The sequence below is a fragment of the Arctopsyche grandis genome, chromosome 4 (genome assembly GCF_051622035.1).
Source record: "Arctopsyche grandis isolate Sample6627 chromosome 4, ASM5162203v2, whole genome shotgun sequence".
Lineage (NCBI taxonomy): Eukaryota > Metazoa > Arthropoda > Insecta > Trichoptera > Hydropsychidae > Arctopsyche > Arctopsyche grandis.
In genome coordinates, this window is record NC_135358.1 from 7,170,009 (window position 1) to 7,191,871 (window position 21,863).

The window sequence follows — 21,863 nt, forward strand, 5'->3', positions numbered from 1 at the left end:
ACTTGTATAATACTTACAATACTTTTGTACAATGATTGAACATACATAGATTTCGTGTTTAATTTAATAAAATAATTCATAATTATGTGAAGTGTATCCAACTAGTCATGATACACTTCATCTGTAACATATACACTTAATAAGTGCAATTTTAAGTAACAATATACCGTTCTATCAGTATTCAAAGCAAAGGAGCAAAAATAATGGTTGTTTGTTTTATCTATAGTATCTGTCGCCCAGATGACCGTCGCCCAATTCACCTGCTCACTTTGAATCGCCCACTTAACCATTACCCAGCTGGTATGTAACTTTTTACTTTATCTACGTAGTAACAATAGATGAAGTTTTGTGATCATGCGAAAATTCGAACTCGAGGTTTTGACTGATTCGAACTCAGAATCGATTACTGATCACGTTTTCATGATCTAGAAAAAATGTGTGTGTGTCTGTGTATTTTGGGGATTTTTTGAACACCGTTATTCTTATCGAACTGAAACTTAGTATCGGTTACTGAAATTCTTATCGATACGACGTAAATTTTTTTCAAATTTTTAAGTTGACCGGAAATGATACCTCCCCTTATAGGCGTTTTCTTTTTTTTTAAGTTTTTGAATTCAATTATCTCCCTAACCGCTAACTGAATCGGACTGAATTTTTTTTACATGTAATAGAAATAATAATCTATATAGCTTTATATATTTTTATCTGAACCGGAAGTAGTACTTTTACTCAAGAGAATCGACGTTTTTTATGTTTTTTTCAGAAGCCTTCTGGTTTATTGAACTAAAATTTCATATCTAGAAGCTATGTATAAAATTTAGTAAGCATCCCTCAACCGGAAGTGGCAGTTTACTCTTGTTTTAATACAAACTATCAAGTTTTAAAGGAATAAAACTATAACATACTTTTAAGTACTTTTGCAAATCCCTAGGCGTAACAGTTGGGTTGAAAAGTTCGTAGCATAGAAAACATATTTTTTTTGTTAGAATTTGATTTTATTATTCACTATAGTTGTCTTCGAGGGCGATACAACGATTATAGCGGTCATACAATTTTTCGATACCATTTTTATAGTACGATTTGTCTTTAGCCTCAAAATAGGCTTCAGTTTCGGCGATTACCTCTTCATCGGCGCAAAATATCTGTCCAGCGAGCGTCTGAGAACAGGAAAAAGTCGCTGGGGGCCAGATCTGGAGAATACGGTGGATGCAGAAGCAATTCGAAGCCCAATTCATGCAATTTTGCCATCGTTTTCATTGATTTGTGACACGGTGCATTGTCTTGTTGAAACAGCACTTTCTTCTTCTTCAAATGGGGCCATTTTTCCGCGATTTCGTCCTTCAAACGCTCCAATAACGCTACGTAAGAGTCGCTGTTTATGGTTTTTCCATTTTTAAGATAGTCGATGAATATTATACCATGCGCATCCCAAAATACTGATGCCATAACCTTGCCAGCCGACTTTTGCGTCTTTCCACGCTTTGGAGTCACTTCATCACGTGCAGTCCACTCCGCTGACTGTCGATTGGACTCCGGTGTGAAATGATGGAGCCATGTTTCATCCATTGTCACATATCGACGCAAAAGTTCGGGTTTATTACGATTGAACAGCTCCAAATACTGCTCAGAATCATCAATTCGTTGTTGTTTTTGGTCGATTGTGAGCTCGCGCGGCACCCACTTCGAACAGAGCTTTTGCATACCCAAATATTCATTCACGATATGTCCAACACGTTCCTTTAATATCTTTAGGGTCTCAAATATCTCAATCAACTTCACTTTACGGTTATCCAAAATTATTTTGTGGACTTTTTTGATGTTTTCGTCGGTAACAGCCTCTTTGGGGCGTCCACTGCGTGCATCGTCCTCGGTTCTCATTTCGCCTCGTTTAAACTTAGCAAACGACTTCTCAACGGTTGATTTTCCTGGTGCAAGGTCCGAATAATGTTTATCAAGCCAAGCCTTGGCTTCAATAGTATTTTTTTTTGCCAAAAAGCAATGCTTTATTAACACACGAAATTCCTTTTTATCCATTTTTTCAAACTAATAAAAGTTGCTTCACTCAAAATGCTATAACTCACAAACTAATAATACGACAGCTGTCAAATTTATACACGTGTCTTTTGAAGGTAAGGGCTAACTAAAAATCATATGGATTTAATACTAGTAGCGCCATATATGTGTTAGCCTACGAACTTTTCAGCCCACTTAATATGTATGTAGAATATATGGATATATATTGTGAAAAAAATATCGTTGGTTATATCCGGGTTATAGTGTGGCAGGGTTGGTAAGTCGATACTGGCGGTTAATGGGCTCTGGTAAACGGAGCCAGGGGTAAACAAGACCCCGGGGCAAGAAGGGTATCGTGGACCCCCTCGGTCATTTGCATTGTCTCGCAAACAACACGACACTAATAAAGAGTGATTAGTCCAAGCGCACTCTACACGCCGAGACAAAATGACGCATTTAGGCGCAACGTTATCATGCTTCTTAAATGTCTTTACGTGTTTTTTTATTTATTTTCCTGTTCTGTGAAATAACAAATTGTAATTGAAGCTGTTGGAAAATTGAATGAATTTAACGCTCTTTAACCAGTTTACTTTTTAACTGAACTTACATTTAGTCGCCTTTAAACGAGAGCTGCATTCTTATCCTAGTACAGACTTGTTTTGTGTATATTATGTTACACTTAATTCAATAGATTAATTGAAGAACTATTTAAAATACAAATCAAAACACATTTTTCTTTAAAGATAGCAAACTTTTCAGAGAATAAGATATGCTAAAGATTGACTGATTGACACTCAGAGTTTGTTAAATGATTGTGGTAAATTCAATTGGCATACAATAATAAGATTTACTTTAACTTTTAAATGTGATAAATTGAAGGTTATTTTACTTTTAATTAGCTTCACTCTGTCGTTCAGTGACATTCCTACCTGTCAAAAAATTGTGATCTGAATTTGAACCACTTTTACTTGTCAGGTAGCATTGATATCTAACAGACATACGGGGGATTAGCTAACATTGAAGTAAGCTAAATATCTCCGACATGAAACTATAGGAATTTAGTCACTAACGATCTCATTCAAATTTACATCGGAATCTTGTTTCAGATCAAAGCGATGATAGCTACCGTACTATCAGTACTCCTCTTTCTACCACCCCTGTGAAACTCATATAAACATTGGTAAACTACGCTTTTCACTCTCATTTGTGTATTATCAAGTTAATTTAAATCTTAATGATAACATCTTGATATGTTTGTTGTTATTAATATAATTTTACTTGCAAGTCAAAGAGGAACAATATGAAAAGTAAAATTAAAAACAAACATTGATCAATTTTAAAAATTTGTATTCAATGACTAGTGTCTTGTCTATATATTTGAATAAAATGTTACACTGTTGTATATACATATATTAAATTTTTATATTATTTTGTCGTAATGAAACAAAACAATCACGCGGTTAAAAAGTTTTTCTTTATACTTAGAAATGCAAAAATTATAATGGGTTAGGAAACAAATATTTAAAATCTTATTTTATGGTGTTTATTTTTTTTTAATCAATTTATGCTTTTCCATGATGCCATTACGGGCAGTCTCCGAGTGACCTATGGGTTTAAAATTGTACATATATAAATTTACAGATCATAAACTAGAAATCATATTCAAATAATGGGGACGTAGTGGGAAGGATGGTTTTGCTATTAAACTTTAACATATATTAATTTATAGATTATAAATTTAAAATTTTCTATATTCAAATAGTGGTGACAAATAGTAGGTAGCTTGGTTACCAATTTTGGTGAGGAACTGTTTCAAAAATGAAATTAGATAAATCGGCAAACTTTGATATGAACCAATCGACATGAAATCACAAATACCCAAATTTCACTGGCAATATTACATAAATACTTCAGAATAAATTCCAGTAAATATCCGGTAAAGTTCCAGGGAACGGACTAGTCATAGGGCCCCGAGTCGAATATTGATATTTTATATTATTTTTATTTTATTTAAATAGGCACACATACAGAATAAAATATAAAAAGAAAGTTGTATAATGAGACAAAAAATAATAATAAAAGTTCCATTTACAGTGAGCACCACATGGTATTATTCTACATAAAAATGCATATATTTATTTAATGCTAAATGTGTATTAATTTTCGATCCGCGAACTCTTTGCGTCCAAGTGAAATTGTTTCGTTATATAATGCTTTCTTATTCAATTATTTAAAAAAATATCAAGCAACATATGAGCCGTTATATTTGAAAGTGACGGAAGTCCAATTTTCGGTTCCAATAACACTATTTCTGTTTGACTTAATTCACGAATTATTCACTTATTTTAATTCGATATGTCCAGAATCTCGGAATAGCAGAATAAAGGTATTACATGCTGCTAGTATTTTAACTAACCTCTTCTTACTTTCACTTACGATCACTATTCAAGAAAAATTTTGACTCTTATCCGATCGTTTTCATACTTTGTCATTTTGCTCGGTTTGGGTCATCAATATAAGTAGAAGAAAATACTTCCTCGTATTTCTTCCTGACGTTTATCGAGCGTTTTTTTAGCCTATTCTTACTTTTCGCCGCCATCTGGCCATGTCAGATTTTAATTGTTTAAACGCCTTTAACTTTTTCTTTTTTCACTCTATATTTTAAAATATTGTGATACGCAAAACATCATATTTAATGTTTTGAGAGATATTTCTCGAAATGAAGAAAAGTGGACTTATGCCACTTTCTATTATAACGGCTCATATAGGTATTTTTCTAATAGTTCTGATATATTCTTCACATATCTAAATATATCTATAAGATCTTTTTTATTGAGTTTTTCATATGACCCAGAATTATTCTTTCCCAGTGCCTGGGATTTCTCTCGGCGCCCCTGTATATCATCATGTATTAAATGCGATTGAATTGGAAATTTTCTGAAGCATTCCGTTGCATTATATTTTGTATCGCGTGATGATGATGATCTCTCAGAATACTCTGCTTAATGCATTTGAAATCTCCGACGTACATTTTCACGTGTAAACGATAATGCAAATGATGGTTCACATTGTGGAAAATCGCGGCGTAAGCATCATCTCGAGCGGTCTCCCGCTCGCTACTTTTAAACAATCGCCGCATCTTTCTGCAGTATCGCTTCCACTCCATTATCATCATCGCCATCATCATCATCGTCGTCGTTACCGACGTCCATCAGCTGAAGGAGGACCGAGGGGCGTGAAGGGTTTTTCCTGGGGCGGTAATTTCGCTCGTACGCGACAGTTTTCCACCGCTTTGAAGCGAGCGCCGCTGCCTATTACGGCATCACTTATTCAACCGTTTTCCCCGTCTGGGAAATCGATGTCGGTTTTCCATCCACGTTTCCTCCACCCCCCCCCCCCCGTTACTTCGAAGGGCTTCCCGTTCCACCCACTTCCCTCCTCACGTCCTTCTCCGTTTCCCGCTAGACGTGCGAGTCAATTGTTTATGAGCAACGTCCACGTTTCTAGAACGGTCGATGTCGTTAATATCACGCGACTTTAAACACCCTTTCAATCCAAGAATACTTCAAAGTAATTGCAGTGGAATTTTTATTAATTTTTTATTATTTCTTCCTGGCGTACATCTTGTTTGACAATCATTATACAATAAATTCATCATATGCCTTCCACATACAAACATATAAATTTTCTATGTTGAATGTTGTATCGACATTTATTTATTTTACAAACGTACATATTTTTACATACATATATAAATATATACCAGGAAGGCCTAATAATTAAGACCCAATGCGCCTTCATGGCCAATTACAAATAATGCAGCATTTTTATTACATAAGTCGATGACTTACGAGACACTGAAAAAATCGAAATTTACGAGACATCTATGAATTTTAAACTTGTACATAAATTCTATTGTACATAAATCAAACTCAAATAGTGGTGACATAGTGGGTAAGAAGGTTTTAAGCCAATTGATTGGAGGAACCGTTTCAACAATGAAATCAGAAAAATTGGCAAACTCTGATATGAAACGATCCACTTGGAGTCACAAATATCCAAGTGTGACCAGCAGTATTACAAATAATATACTCGAGTTCAACTCACGGGATCGAACCTCATTGAACTTAAACTAGACGGCTTGCCAGAAAAATATTCAACTTATATAACTTCCACCTATCCGAGTAATGCCTAGCAATTCATCTATTATAAAATATTCTAGTGTTGTACTACCTACATATAAACAATATAAAAGACCTATAGAAAAACTAAATAATTAAATAAATTTTCATTAGATGACGGGAAATTCTCTGTCAAGCGGAAAGATTGGCATCGATTAGTATATATACATATATAAAAGTTTTTTTCTTTTTTTATTATATCTTCGTATACGTTTTAGCTGTGACGTACATACATACATATGTATGTCACAAAATGACTATTATAGTACGGCGAGCGTTATCTTAGCAGACAGACACACAGACAGAATAGCGATATTTTATATTATATATGATAATATAACATTAACATTGTAATTGTATTTTGTAAGTATGATTTCAGAAAAAAATTCTAGAACCGCCAATGTTTTTTCTAATACATATTTATCATTTTTTTCCTTATTAATTATTATAAAATAACTCAAATTATTAATATTATAAGTTTTATATGTTATTATAATACTATTATGTTAAAAAGCGGAATTGTTTTGATCTTTCCTAATTTTTACAACCTGAATTGATCTAGCTAATTTCAAAAGACTATAATTGTTTCTAATTAATCAAATTAAGAGCTCCGATTTGGGATAATTGAAACGTCTTGTAATCGTGGCGACCATTTATTTGAGACAGATCATGAAATCTATAAGATTGACTTAATTGGGACCAACATTTCTAACGTTTTATCCCTTAAATCTAACATTTCAATTAGAGAATATCACTTTTTACATGAAAAATTTAATAATAATAGCATCCTTTTTTACCCACAATATTTATTTTTTACTTTAATATGGGATGATTTTCTCGACTTTGTGATTGTTTAAAAAAAACATCTAAAATACTTTATAAAGGAAATCAATATCCATTACCTTTATATACATTACTTTTTATTACCATATTATTACAAATGCATTGCATACTAGCTTCGATTGTAAAAGTAGTACACAAAGCAACGACAATAATAACTTGGTCACGTTCTTGTGCATTTTTCATGCAACACATGGAAGCGAGCGACTCCCATCACGCCAAGAAAACTCGCGATCATTTTCCGCGACCCATATTTTCCGATTTTTCACTCAGTCACCCCGTAGTTATAAAATCAATAGCGCAATAAAATATTCCCGGTCCCCGTGAATGGCCCGTTCCGGAAAAGTTATAGCCCAGATGTTATTATTAATAATAGACGTCAGTAAAACGAAGGGGTGGTGGGTGGGAAGACGGGGCAATTTTCTGAATTGCCATTGTGTAAAATTTTAATGGGATTGCATTTCGAAAGACTATCGATCGATGATCGGCAGTGGGAAATACCCATGTTAAAGGAGTTCGAGTGTGCACGTGTGCTATGCACATACATATACATACATATGTATGTAGGTATATTACAAATATTCCTATGTATGCTAGCATGTACAGAAACCGGGTTGTAATTGAATTTGTCACGGAAGTACACGTGCAGGGGTGACACGTGAGATTGACGAGCCTATAATTATGAAAGTTTTACATGTGACGATTGTGTGTATTTTTTAAAAATAGTAATTTTTACCTGCTGTTAAAGTTTGCCTCATTCATATCGCCGTGTTTTATTTAGAGTTTTATATACGTTTATATTTAATTAACTGACCTAGGTTACTATAATTATATTTTTATTTTTCTATTTTTAATCTGTCGTTTAACAATTAAATGTTTTCAAAACACTATTGGATATTTCTTTATAACACGGCTTACTGTTTATACCTTACCAATTTTTTCAAAACACTTTTATACTGTACATATTTTATGTTTATGATTTGGTAATACTGTTTATTTCTTCACAATTCTTAAACAAACGTTTGACGCGCCTACATTCACATCACTATAGGCCACAAATGTGTTTTTGCTTTTTCGAACATTATTTGCCATGCGGTGACGCGCTTTTGTCTTTTAAGGTTTTTGATTTCCAGGACTTTTTCAATTCCCGTGACACGGGATGGAGCTCGAAATCGTTCCCGGGATTCCGGGACATATGATGAATTTTTTTTTTACAATTTTATTTGTGATCATATTTTTTTCTTTTGTCTTTAATACCTCTTATTTTTTAGTTTTGTATTTAATATCTCCTTATTTGTTTCTTCATTCATCACCACACACACAATTGTCAGAATCCAAAAAAGTTTATTCCACTGTGGAATCATCAATACAAGAAGAATGCACTCGCTTCATACTAGTTTCATCGTCAGACATACATATATATGTACATTCATCTTTATTAAACCATTAAAAAGACGTTTTGATTGAAATATTTTTCCCGGGATTTGAGATAAAAATTCCCGGGACACAGGACATCAAAATTTCCACAATTTCCCGGGAATATCTGTCCCGGATCGACCCGGATAGGAACCCTTGTATTTTCTTATGATTATGGAGAGCTTAACTCTTTCTGACTAAAAATATGAGTTAGGAACAATAAAAGAATCGCAAGGAAAAGCTTAACTGATAGCAATCAGTTACAGACTAGTCTAACATTAAGGACTTAAGTAAATTGATTGTAATTTAATTTTTTTTTTTTTTTTTCCCCAAGACTGTTTTGGGACATTTATATATTTTGGGACATATGTAAGCTACATTTTACCATTATTTTATAGGAAGTGAAAAGGAGACTATTTTAGACTATCATGACCTTAAGTAGCAGTTGGCCAGTCCAGATTTTGTTTAGTAATTTCAAGAAGTCATATGTCGTATAGTGGAATTAAGGTTGGCACTAATGCTCATCTCGAAATAAAGCACATTACGGATTGCGGACCAGGGAGTGAAAAAGGGTGGCGCGTGAGCAGAGGGAATTCCAATAATCATAAATAAAAAAAGCTGTCACGTACAAGCCGAGCATCAGTGCCGTGCGCCGCGAAAACGGGAGAAAGTAAAAAAATAAATAAATAAAAAAAAAATAACGAAAAAACAAATAAAACTTGGAATGGCTGTAAAATGGTTTGTGCCACTCGCAGGTGCTGGAGCAAATAATAGATGCGAAGGCGCCAACATCTTCTGAAACCAAGTTTGCCCTCCTTCGTATATACATACAGACATACATGTGTGTATGTGAAAAATAACGAGCTTTAAGCCATAAAAAAGTCAAATCTGAAAAGTTCGGTACGACTTTGATATATCGATTCGATACAAAGCCGAATTTCATTGAGAAAACCTAAACCCACATTTGTCTCTGTTTATGTCAATTTCCTACTGAAGATCGCCCTATTAAATTATATACGTACATATTTACAATGTTTCGATTCAATTCAATAAGTGACCAATCATCTATGTAATTTGATATTTTCTATTCCGCATAACAGCCTTTGCATTAGGCAAAGTTTTAAATTATTCCTGGAAAACTGCATCCGCTATACACACAGAGGGCGATTTTCCGCAGAAAATTCGCATCTAGCAAAGTAAAAACGCTGAAACAGCTTCAGCTTGCTGCTCTGCTGGCTCGTTCATACATATATAAGTAAGAAACAAATTCTGCAGAAATTTCCACTCGCTTACATTGAATATGTATTCTACGACGAAAAGTGCATATGCATCGTTGGAAATAATTGCACAAACATATTGCATTGCACACATCTGAAATACAATACGCGATGCGTGATGCGAAGCAGTAGGCGTGTATCTGAAAGATTGTGGTATTTTATTTTTATTCAAAGCTATTCGATCTTTTTTTTTAATGAAATTTTTATACATTCAATGCGTCTTTGTACTTTGAAACTTTTCAAAATAAAGAAAAAGGCCATTATTTAGATTCGAAATTGAATTTTATATAAACAGAATTGCGGTTACAACGAAACTTATTTATTCTAATTTTTTTATTGCGTCTGCTTTTGACAAAAAATACATTATATAGTTTAATGGGGTAAATAACTATAAAAATGTCAACTAAAATGTTTTTTTATTATATAAGGATGGTACTGGTAATATAGAAAAGACAACAATTTGACTTCAAATAATATATTTATAATATTGCATAAGTTCTTGTGGTGGTTAGCGTTTTTAACTCATAAACTTATACAATTATGTAACATGTTAAAAGTTATGATAAAGATTTTTTAAAAATTGCATTCTTCTTGATTTCTACATATAGTACTTACAATACTTCTGAACAATGTTTGACCATATATGTACATGTCATGTTTATTGTAAATATATAATTACAAATAATGTACATACCTTATATATAATTAATAATAATTCTTAATCTGTATAACGCACTCATTGCATTGGAGTAATCATTTAAGATGAGTGTGCATGATCTATTGAATAAAATAAAGGATGTGGCTATTTGTACATACAATATCGACGGATTATTGACTATTTGTACATACAGTACCGACGAATTATTGTCTATTTGTACAAATAGTACATAGTACATAAGAAGATTATAAGAATTAGGATTTAAGATTAATAAATTATAAGATAGAATAGAATATAATAAAATAGAATATAAAATATAAAATAAGCAGTCTCATGGCCCACCTAAAATTAGATAAGATTAAGAAAATTCACACTAGAAACGAGCAACATTGAATAAAAAGGAATTCGACTGAATTTATAATTTTTAATATATTGCGAAAAAAAAGTGAGAGCTCTCGCACTATTATTAAACACTTTAATTGTTATTTTTATCAAGTTTTTCTCTACCCGATTATATATATTTTTAATCTGATAAAATAAACTGTAATTTCTCAGATGTAAAGCGTTTTAATGTCAAAATTTAGACTAGAATTAATCTTAAACAAAAAACAAACTGTACAATTTCATCCGGCGGAATTCACGCTGAGATTTCGCGGTAGATTTTAACCGGATTTGGTCGGTTTATGAATTAACGTCATCCGGGTTACGTTAGTTGAAGCCACCACGGTTGGCCGCAAGAAAGCTCGCGGCGGATTTGCTCGTTGCTTCCTAACTTGAAACACTCCAGCTAAATTTACCTTTATTATGCATCGTAACAATCCATTTATAATTTAAATATCTTCAAGTAGTTAAGTACCCACACCGAGAATATTCAATATTTTTTATGCTACTTACACATGTACATACATACATATCGATTGCAATGAACTGACTGAGTTCCAGTAATATATTATGCATAAGCTTCTTTGAGAAAAGAAGCTTTTAGAGTAGATTTTATGACTAAATAAAATATATAATCTCTTATGGGGTATAAAATTATCTAGAAATTCATTTTACATAAATGAATATACGAATAGGCAATAAGTTATATTTAAAAAATACATGAGAGTCAGCAAAAACAGTTTCCATTAGGCTACTCCATATTATTCATATGTACATAAAAATCCCAATCGGACTGAATTTACCATATTAATACTTTTGTAAAGCCACTTTTGATCAAAATCAATGTTTTTGTGCTATATTTTAGTACTTTTCCCAAGACCTACAACGTGGATAACATTTCCAACCATAATTCTAAAAATAATAACGAAAAAATACTTTAATAGTTAAAATAATAAATAATAGTTACAATATAAATTTCGATAAAAACAGTTTCTATTCAGCCCATAAAAAATGTAATTTTGTATTTACAGGGTCTATAAACTAATATATTGATATGAGACGGTAAAAGATTTTAAATGTGAATGTTCTAAAAAAATAAATTCTTACATCGTATGATCGCAATCAAAAAGTAATATTCCAATAGCTGATAATTTGAGTTTAAATCCACCATTTAAACTTTTCATATTTGACAAATTTGGCTTAGAACCCTAATAATAATACGTTATAAGCTATCCACGTATAATTTTATCCTAATTAATCAAAAGATATAGGAAATATACACGATTATACGACCTAACTTACGAACCCAATTACATTCTATGTAGAATAGTAAATAAAATATTTCGACATTTTTTTTTCAACATCGAACTTTTCAACTTCCATACACACAGTCGCAATCAAATATTCAAATTGAAGACGTGTCTTTCGAGCATTAGCATAGGGGAGGGGTCACGATTTAATACCACCCCTTCGTCGGTTCGTTCTAAATCGATCAAAAAGAATTTCCGTGTGTACACATCGTATTATTTTCGGGGCTATTATTTTGTATTTTACTATTTTCGGATTTGAAAAATCGCGACGGGGGGAGGGGGGAGGGAAAGGCTACGTATTTTTTTCCCATTTGATGGTTGCGGCTAGTGCGTGCGTCGAATACGGCACCCGTAGTTCCGAGTCCTGGGAACCACTGGGGAGGAGGGGTGTCTGGGGAATCACGGGGGAGTCATGGGGTCCTGCAACCCGTCAGGGACGATGTAATCTCAGACCGAAGGTGGCGAAGTTGCGCCTTGACGTTGTCGTTGTCGTCGACGGGGCTTTTTTTCCAGTCCACTTTGAACTTCCGATTATGGGGGAGAGGTTGTACATAGTACGAGTGGCTTACAAAGGAAACGGGAGACCTTCGTTACTTATTCGCGAGGGTTCGCGATTATTGTCGTTTTTGCGTTTTGAAATTACAACCAAAGTAGACCCAAACTTAAATATACGTACATAGTTGTCTATGAAGGTTTTTTTTGTAATGCCAGAAAAATACCATAGAACGGGTACAGCATTGACCATTTAATTTTATATAAACATTTTTTTGTCAATCAGTATAGGTATGTATAACCTATTAGTGAAGTAAAAATATGTATGAGATATAATGAGAGCCTATAATTCAATTTTTATAAGATACACTCGTAGTGTGAGAGAGATGAAGTTATAGGCCTTTAAACAATTAAAATCTGAGAAATTAAGTGGGGGGCAGAAAGTCAAACAAAAAAGGCTTCTGGCTTCTGTCACCGTTTCCAAAATTCTATGAAGATTATATTTCACTATCGACTAAGCGAATAAATAAGAATAAAGTAATCTAAACAGATACTAATAAACTTATTAAAGGTATATACTCAAAAAAGCTCTCAATGATTTTAATTTTCAAAATAATCACGGAAACATGGAAAAAATTACGATTTTCATAGATGCGATTTTCGCTTCCTCATAAACAAACATCCATTGCGAGCGCAATGCCCTTTTATATAGGAACTTTCGAGCGACATTTTCAACCTTCGTTTATCAGTCAAAACATAATCGACCCAAATAAACTTCAATCGGGAATATTAAGCCTTTTTTTATAGTAAAAATGTCATATTAAGCCTTTTTTTATAGTAAAAATGTCATATTAAGCCTTTTTTTATAGTAAAAATGTCTTAAGTATTTGAATATTATAATTATGTTGTTATGTACCTCGCTTATCAATGTAGTTCCCACAATAATCAAATTCACTTTATCACATTCATATACGTGGCTTAGTGGTGAATGTTGAATTATTTCGTACTTGATGTTACGAGTTCGATTCCCCGCTAAGTCTCGCTGTTGGCCAGACCTTGATTTGTCTAGGTCGATCGTTTCTTATCAGAATTTGCCAATTTTTCTGATTTTCATTGAAACGATTCCTGTAAAATCGGCGTTTCCTTCCCAATTTTCTGTTGCGAACCTTTAGTTATTGTTATATCTTAGGTTTCGCCATATTGCTCACCATAGATGTCTCTGTGGTTGTATATCGAATATAAAATTCGTATTGTTACATGAAAGTTATTTGTAAAGATGTTTGTAATATATGTATACTGACCATAGATGTCAGATATTTAGATTTACATGTATCTATGTAATAATTATGTGGACCAGGAAGGTGCATTTGGGGTTTACCTGTTAAGCCTTCCTTGTATATTTGTATATATGTATGTAAAATAAAAATAATAATAAATAAAATAATAATAATATACGTGAGTAAAAAGTCCATTAAAATTCCTGTAAAGGGATAATCAGATTAGACAGTAGTGCCGGACTTTGCCCAACCCAAAAAATAAAATCATTTCACATAAGTTAATCATCACCACCAAGACTCAGAGTGTGGTAGTCATCACCATCGAGACTCCGAGAGTGGTAGTCATTAATATCGCCGCGCAAGTGACGGTCAGAACAGCAGCAGAACAAAGTGAACCAAAGTTAATTATTGAAAAAAAATTCTACGAATCTCATTTTAAATTCATTCTACAAATGGTTGCAAACCACGCGTCTGCATGTTCATTTCGATTGAATTTTGACTGTTTGAATTTCAGCATGTACGAAAGACGAGATATTCATGGGGTTGCGCAGATGACATTTCGATGTGCATTGATGATTGGCAATTCTTAAAATTGAGTTGGATCTTTGTGGCAAGTTTAAAATGGCAAAAGCCGAAACAAAAGTATGAAATGAGCATGCGGCCGCGTGGTTTGCAGCCATTTGTAGCGGAGCGTGTCGATTGAGGATGACCTTTGCTATAACATACATATACGAAAAGAAAAATATTATATATATATATATATATATATATTTACACGGATTTTAAATAAAGACGGCTTAACCCATTTCACCCTAGCCTGATTTTTGTAATTTCATCCAGGCAATGCAATATGGCGAAATTACCCATCCAACAGTCGAAAAATTAATAAGCAAAAATCAGCAATCTCGAGCCCCAAAATTTAGCAACCCCATCGCGAAAATATTCAGAGACAGGGCGCGAGCGTCCGTCAATTTCGCGCGTCGAGTGCCCCGCCGGCAATAAAGCCCCTCAAACTGTGGCGCGTAATCCGGACGAGATGGGGCCCCCCGTCCTAAATAATGCAAGGGCCGGGGTCCGGTAAGCCGGATCGCGCATCGCGGCCCGCAGCCCGCCGCCAGGGCTGTTCAATTAAACAAGCAAATCGCCCGCATAATTCAATTGCGGACCCCGCACACACTCTGCGCCTGAATAATTGATCGTTTAATTCGTACAGATGCGCCGCGACGTGAATCTTGCATCGGCAACCGAACCTCCATGTACCTCCAAAACATATTGATTTTTTTAAACTTTTTGTTCATATTGTTTTAAACATATTTTTTTTAACTTTTTGTTCACCTGTATGGAATAACGCCTCGAATACTAACCTTTCTAAGCTCCAAATTATACAAAATAAATCCCCAAAAATAATTTATAATACACCCATATATACTAACTTCAAAAAACTGCATGCCATATATAATATTCCGTTTGTTACAGACATTACTAACAAACAAACCAGTAGATTCTATGACAGAATCACTTATAACTAGTCACCGGAGCCTGAGGGGGCCGTTGTTCAAAGGTTGTAAATGCATTGTTAAAGGTTTGCCGAACAATGGATAGCACTGTGACTATCCTACCTCTACTTATAACCATACTAACACACTTGTGAAGAGTCTCGGTGATTACAATAAAATGTCTATACCCTTCAGGTATAAACACAGATTACCCAAACACAATCTGCTTTAGGTCATCGACTTTAGATAGTCTTTAATTAATATTATGTATTAGATGTATTATGAGCATTTATAAGAATTGTAAATAGGTTTTTGGGCTCTTTTTCCTATTACGCTGTACATATTAACATTATAATAATATTATATTATGATTACTAAAAAAAATAATTTAAAATTGTAAAATAGAAAATAATCAGTAGATCAGTAGCTATTAAAATAGATATAAGATGTATTGTGAACATAATTTAGTAATAATAAAAAGAATTTAAAAATCAAACATATCACATAAAATAAAAAAAAACCGTAAAATATCAACTTATATTATTTATGGAAAAGCAGGTACATAGTAGGTTGAATTTGGGATGATTTTTTCTATGAGAGCTTTTTGAAATGTCTCTATATACATATATGTATGTACGTACATACTTCAGATTGATTCATGTTCATTATGGGTTAAAATAATCAAAATAGAAAACAGTTGAATACATAGGTAAAATCCGTTATTCGAAAACAGTTGTACCATTTTGCTTAGTGTCCAAAAAACTCTAAGTGTACAAAGGCCAAATAATGCTTTTATACTTTTGCTAAAAATGTACATTGTCTTATTTGCGGGGACCCGGGCCCTCTTCGAATGCCGGGCCAGGTTATTTGCATACCCTTTCCCTCCTCTCGTGGGCCCTGTGTACATTCCAAACAAGTGTAAAAAGTTCAAACAAGTGCACATATTCTGAAAATTACTATGTATGTAAGTTTGTGTATTGAAGGGGAATAAAAGTGCATGTTATTTCAATGTCAATCTCGCGGGGATCGTTTGAATAGTATATTTTACTATGGAATGGTTTTATGTGGGTGGTTTTCCGAGATGTGTATTCGGTAGTTTTTCTCGTCAAATTTCAACACGTCAGTCAACACGTCGAAGCCTGAGGCGTGTGCTCTTTAAGACCACCGAAACTTTTTGGGTCAAGTGCCACATATAATATATTGCACGGAGACGGCTTACAGTGTAACTTTGTCGGCAAACTATGAGTTTCTCGAGAAATTTCCCTCAGACGAGAGACGCTGAGTCGTTTTGAGACGCGATCTTTTCAGACGACCGCGATGCAACCGCGACGCATACGAAAACACCTATGCCTTCCAAGAGCTATTTTAAGAATTTGATGTGGAATTTTTTCTACCTGCTGAAATTCTATAAAATCTAACATTCTAAATAAACATTACATTATTCTAGGGATCCCAAATATTCGTCGACTTCAACTATTCGAATATCGAACAGTAAATCAAGAGCTATTCGAATATTCAAAAAAAGTAATTACATACATACATATTTACTTAGCATAAAATACATTAAATTTATATATGTAATATATTACAAATAATAAAATATAATTTTAAGAAAATTTATTAAGAAAAATAAAAAAAGATATTAAACTAAAATACACACACACAAAATATAAGATAGTTTGTAAAATTTAGAAAATTGCAATTAAAAATAAATTTACAAAATATAATACGGAAAAATCTTGCCGGGTTCAGCTATTATCTTATAGAATTTGTATTATAGGCTCTCATTATCTTTTATATATATGTATTTTTACTTCAATTATAAATAGGTTATACATATGATTACAAGCTTTTCATAAGTTTCTCTGACTGAATGTACGTGGCGTGATATTTTTGAGCTAATTTTGAACTATTCCACTATTCCCAATGCTTTTATATTATACCCACACAGAGAGTGTAGCTTTAATTAGAGTAATAAAATTTCTCCGACATAACGCTAGAGGAATTCAATCAATAACGAAATCATCAGAATCAACTGTCAAATCGACCTGATCAGATACGACTGCTTGACGCCTCCACTTTTAACTTAACTCTTTTAATTATATCTCAGATAAATATTATATTACAAGCTTTCACACTTTCTCATATACATTTTTATTTCAATTATATGATAAAAAAAAATTTATATTTTTTAAATTTTATGTTAAATTTAAAATTTGATTATTATATATTATTAAATGATAAGTGAATATGATTTTGGTTAAAAATAATGTTGTGCAGCATAATGTTTAAAAAAATTGTTCATTGTGAAAAATTTAATATAAATTATTATTAAAAAAAGGATTGAAAAATATGCCACAATATTTCAACAACACCATTGTGTTTTTACATGAAAAGAGTCGTGAAAAAATGTTCGCGAAGGAAAAAGCAGGCCTTTGTTCGGCGAGACACGATGCGCGGTACGATCTTGCGGTCGCGACCTTCGAAAAGATTTTCATTTTGGAAAATTCTCGAGGGCCACGAGGGATAAACATAAGCCTTGTTACCCACGTCGGAAAAGTCTATAGAGCCTCACGGCTTATTGAGCTTAATTAGGTATCCACGGGAAATGTACACGTTTCGAAGCTTTTCCCCCCGGCGGAAAATTTCCCGATGATAATTAGGCGATTTGAAAAAATCGCGATCCTGATCCTTATTCAATAATTGAAGGTTTTTTATAATAAATACGGATATATAGTATTTTATTTATTTTTTTGTAAATAAGCCTGTATTTTTATAAATTCGAATGAGACATCGGATGTGTTCGCTGATATGCTATACGGCTATCTTACATATAAAGTTGATTACCTTGTCCCGGAAATTTCTCGAGTTGGCGCACTTCCGACTTCCTGTCTGGACGACGCCTGGCTTTATCGCCAAGAAGTTCAACTTGAACTGAAAATATACTATCGGTAACGCTGCATTTTTATAAAAAAAAAATACTGCACCCAGAATAGAGAAAAAATTTTCAATTGCATTAATAAATGTTCAAATAATGTTCAAAATTAACCTTTTTGCTGTAACTACATACATACATACGTATACGTATTTGCATATTGTAAAAGTAAATTTTTCTCCAAATAATTATGTTAAATTAATAAAAAATCTGATAGTTTTGCTTTCATCGGAAATCTTGCATAAGAAAGATGCATTATACATAAAAAAACACTTGTTTAAAATTTACAAGTAGTATAAATAGTAGCGGATAATTGAAAATTTTAAGTAATAAAATACAAAGAAAGGAATTTCTTGCACCAACAGCCTGTTCCAATTAATAAGAACCAGCTACAAATACAAAACATTTATATGAGTATGATTTGGATTAGACTACAGAGATCTGACATTTTTATGGAAAAATGGTAGGAGTTACAAAATTAGTAATGTAAATATAAAAACATATCCTAGAATATAAGTCGTCTTTCAGTGTAGTCTACGATAGTTTTCAATTGAACTGGCCGAACTGCTGAAGAAATATCAAAAATAAAAACTGCAAAGAGCGTTACTTACCTGAATGTGAGATGAAACCATAACAATTTACCGATGAATATTTAGAATTAAGACATTTATATCGTGTATAAGTTAATTTATTGCTCAAAATATACTGAATGCAGGTTCTTCATATTTTATGCATATCTTCATCAAAACCTCTATGATACGAATTATGCCATTACGAAATAAATACATTGATCAATATAAACAGAAATAATTATTTTTACGGGAAGCCACTTCACGTGCCTCATAGGTAGATGCGAAAGAGCGAGGGAAAATTCAGTACGCGCTGTATTCAACGGCCCTTGTGAGAATGATATCCGCCTTGAAATTTATTCAGCCGACACTTTTTGCACTTATTTTATACTATTCGAAGTTTAACACACGATAAATTTTTTAAAGCAAATTACAATAAATAACTAAATAAAGTTAAAATAATGCAAATGATGCATTATTTTAACTAAAAACACACATTTTTTAACTGGACGCTTGGAGTCCAGCACAGTGACTAGCGGATTTTTTTAGAACAGTAAAACAAGTGTTAGGGCACTCAATGGGCTGGCAGCACACGTACAAAAGCACGTGTGCGTCATTATTGAATTTTGTTTTAATTTATGGTTTTTACTATTTTTAACAAAGAAATTACACTATACATAATTCAAATAAAAATCTGCAACGGTATTTTATTCATTATCATTTACAGCCATATGATTTCCACTGTTGATTAGAAATAAATTAAAACAATTAAAAGTTTCAATCTCCCAAATGTCCGTTAATCCAATGTCTGTTTGGGCAAAAGTCCGTCGGCTTAACTTCCTAAAAGTCTGGGCACGAAGTAGCTAATAAGAGCTCTAGGTCAAACTGATAGTTTAAAAATTCGATTATCCTAAATGTTTAACGTTGAATGGAGAGGTATTAGAAAGAGTGAAAAGATTCAAATACCTGGGTACCTGGCTGAATGAAGAGATAAACCCAAATGAAGATCTAAGAATCCGCATCAAGATAGCTAGAACAGCATTTATCAAAATGACGGCAGCGCTTACAACAAGCATCTCAATCTTCATACACGTTTGAGATTCGCGAAGACCTACGTCTGGACAGTGTTACTACATATATGTGAAACTTGAACTCTGAAGACCAGGATGATCAGCCGCATCAAAGCTTTTGAGATCTGGGTCTACAGGCGTATGCTGAAGATTCCCTGGACCAAAAAAAAATCAAATGAAGCTCTCCTTGGCATGATAGGGAGAGGCAGGGAACTTGCTTCTGTCATCAAGCGGAGAAAGATGGAGTACCTCAGACACATGATACGGGGTCCAAAATACAAATTTTTCCTTTGGTAATCATGGGGAAATAGAAGGTAAAAAATGGATTGGCAGGAAAAAGTTGTCTTGGCTTCGAAACATGCGCATGTGGATCGATATGAGCGCCGAAGATGTTTTCCGAACCGCTGAAGACCGATGCGGATATCTTCAAATAATCGACGAGGTGGTCGCCAACGTCCAGATGCGGACAGGGCATTGAGAAGAAGAAGAAATGTTTTCCGATATATGAAGCAAAGCCTTCAATGGTAAACGAGTCATCCTTAATGAAATACATAAATATGTATTTTAAACGAGATTGTCTCGTTTACGTTCACGTTCAATGTCACGATTAAGCTAATTTAACGACACCGTTTATGCCGTGCAAGCCTTCGTTCCCCATAGCCATAAAATAAACTTTAATCAAAGTCTCGACTTGCGCTCGCTTATCAGGTGCAAGTTCGATAAATTGCATGTGCGTTAATACCTCCGGATTAATCAGGCGAGTTTACGACATGTACGGCTTTCGCCACACCTTATTAGTCGACCGAAAAGCTCCAGAACCGTTTCTCATTAGAAGAGATGGGAATAAAGACGACGAAGAATATTAAAACAATCCCCGACCCTTTGATTTTCAGTTTAATTAGACGCAATTACGCGATAGTGTGAACGCTCCCGGGGATGCCCAGGGGTGTAGCGTCGCCAGAATTTAAATTGCGACCGGGGTCAACCGGTCACGCTTTGGGACGATTCGAATAATTCAGGCAAATCTAGGCCTAGGTCTTTGTTGCCTGAAGCGCTCTTTAACGCCCCTCCCTCCTCCCCCTATTTGATCATCGGGGTCTTTTAGCACCCACTGTGTTGAAATTGGGGTACGATTAAATCACAATTAATTAAATGTAAGTCTGACACCTAGTACGGGATATTTTCAGCGTACGGAATTTTCATTTGCAGATTTTCACCGATGAAAATTTTTATAGTTCGTAATTTCACAATACGAACTATTTTGGTAGATGTCGAATTCAATATTGTTTAAATATTTAATAATAATAAGAATACGTTTTTATTCCAGACGACTGGAAGAATAGTGCAATCCCCATCGTCCATATAAATAATATATCGATAATACAAATGAATGATAAATTAAATAAATATAATATAGTGATATAATCATCCATACCATCGTAAAGATGGAATATACGGTTCCACGACATAAGGTCCATTGAAATAAGATCCAACGACAAAGGTACAACGAAAGAAGATTCACCCGATAGAATGTTCACCTGATAAGTGATCCAGACGATAAAAAACCCACATGATAAAACGTCCGACCGAAAATCGTCCAACCGGTTAAAGGTCCAGCCACAAAAAGTCCGAAAACAAAATATAAAAAAAGTAATAATTGTTGATAAAGCGCTCCATATTTGACTCGACATTCGATTGAATACTCGGTGAATACGCGATACTCGATTGAATATTCGGTGAGTTTTTAACCGGTCGGACGTTTTATCACATGGGTTTTTATCGTCTGGATCTTATATCATTGGACCTTATATCGTGATACGGGAATATACGAGCGACTGTACTATTAAAAGAAGCGTTTTTATGAAAAATAAGTGGATAAAAAAGATTTGTACATCTGGTGAATCAAAATTTCGTTCAAAACAGATGTGTCAAGGATACCATTAGCAAA

At 33.7% G+C, this 21,863-nt stretch overlaps 1 protein-coding gene across 2 annotated transcripts in view; it reads left to right on the forward strand.

The window, feature by feature from the left end:
- The window catches only part of LOC143911227 (CUGBP Elav-like family member 2), a 605,340-nt gene that overhangs the window by 11,768 nt on the left and 571,709 nt on the right, over positions 1-21,863 (forward strand). Inside the window, exon 2 of one of the 2 annotated variants that reach the window (XM_077430030.1) lies at positions 227-300. The exons of the other annotated variant lie outside the window; for it this stretch is intronic. The gene's annotated coding sequence lies outside the window, so the exon portion shown is untranslated. The remainder of the gene's footprint in view (positions 1-226; positions 301-21,863) is intronic. 2 annotated transcript variants of the gene reach the window in all.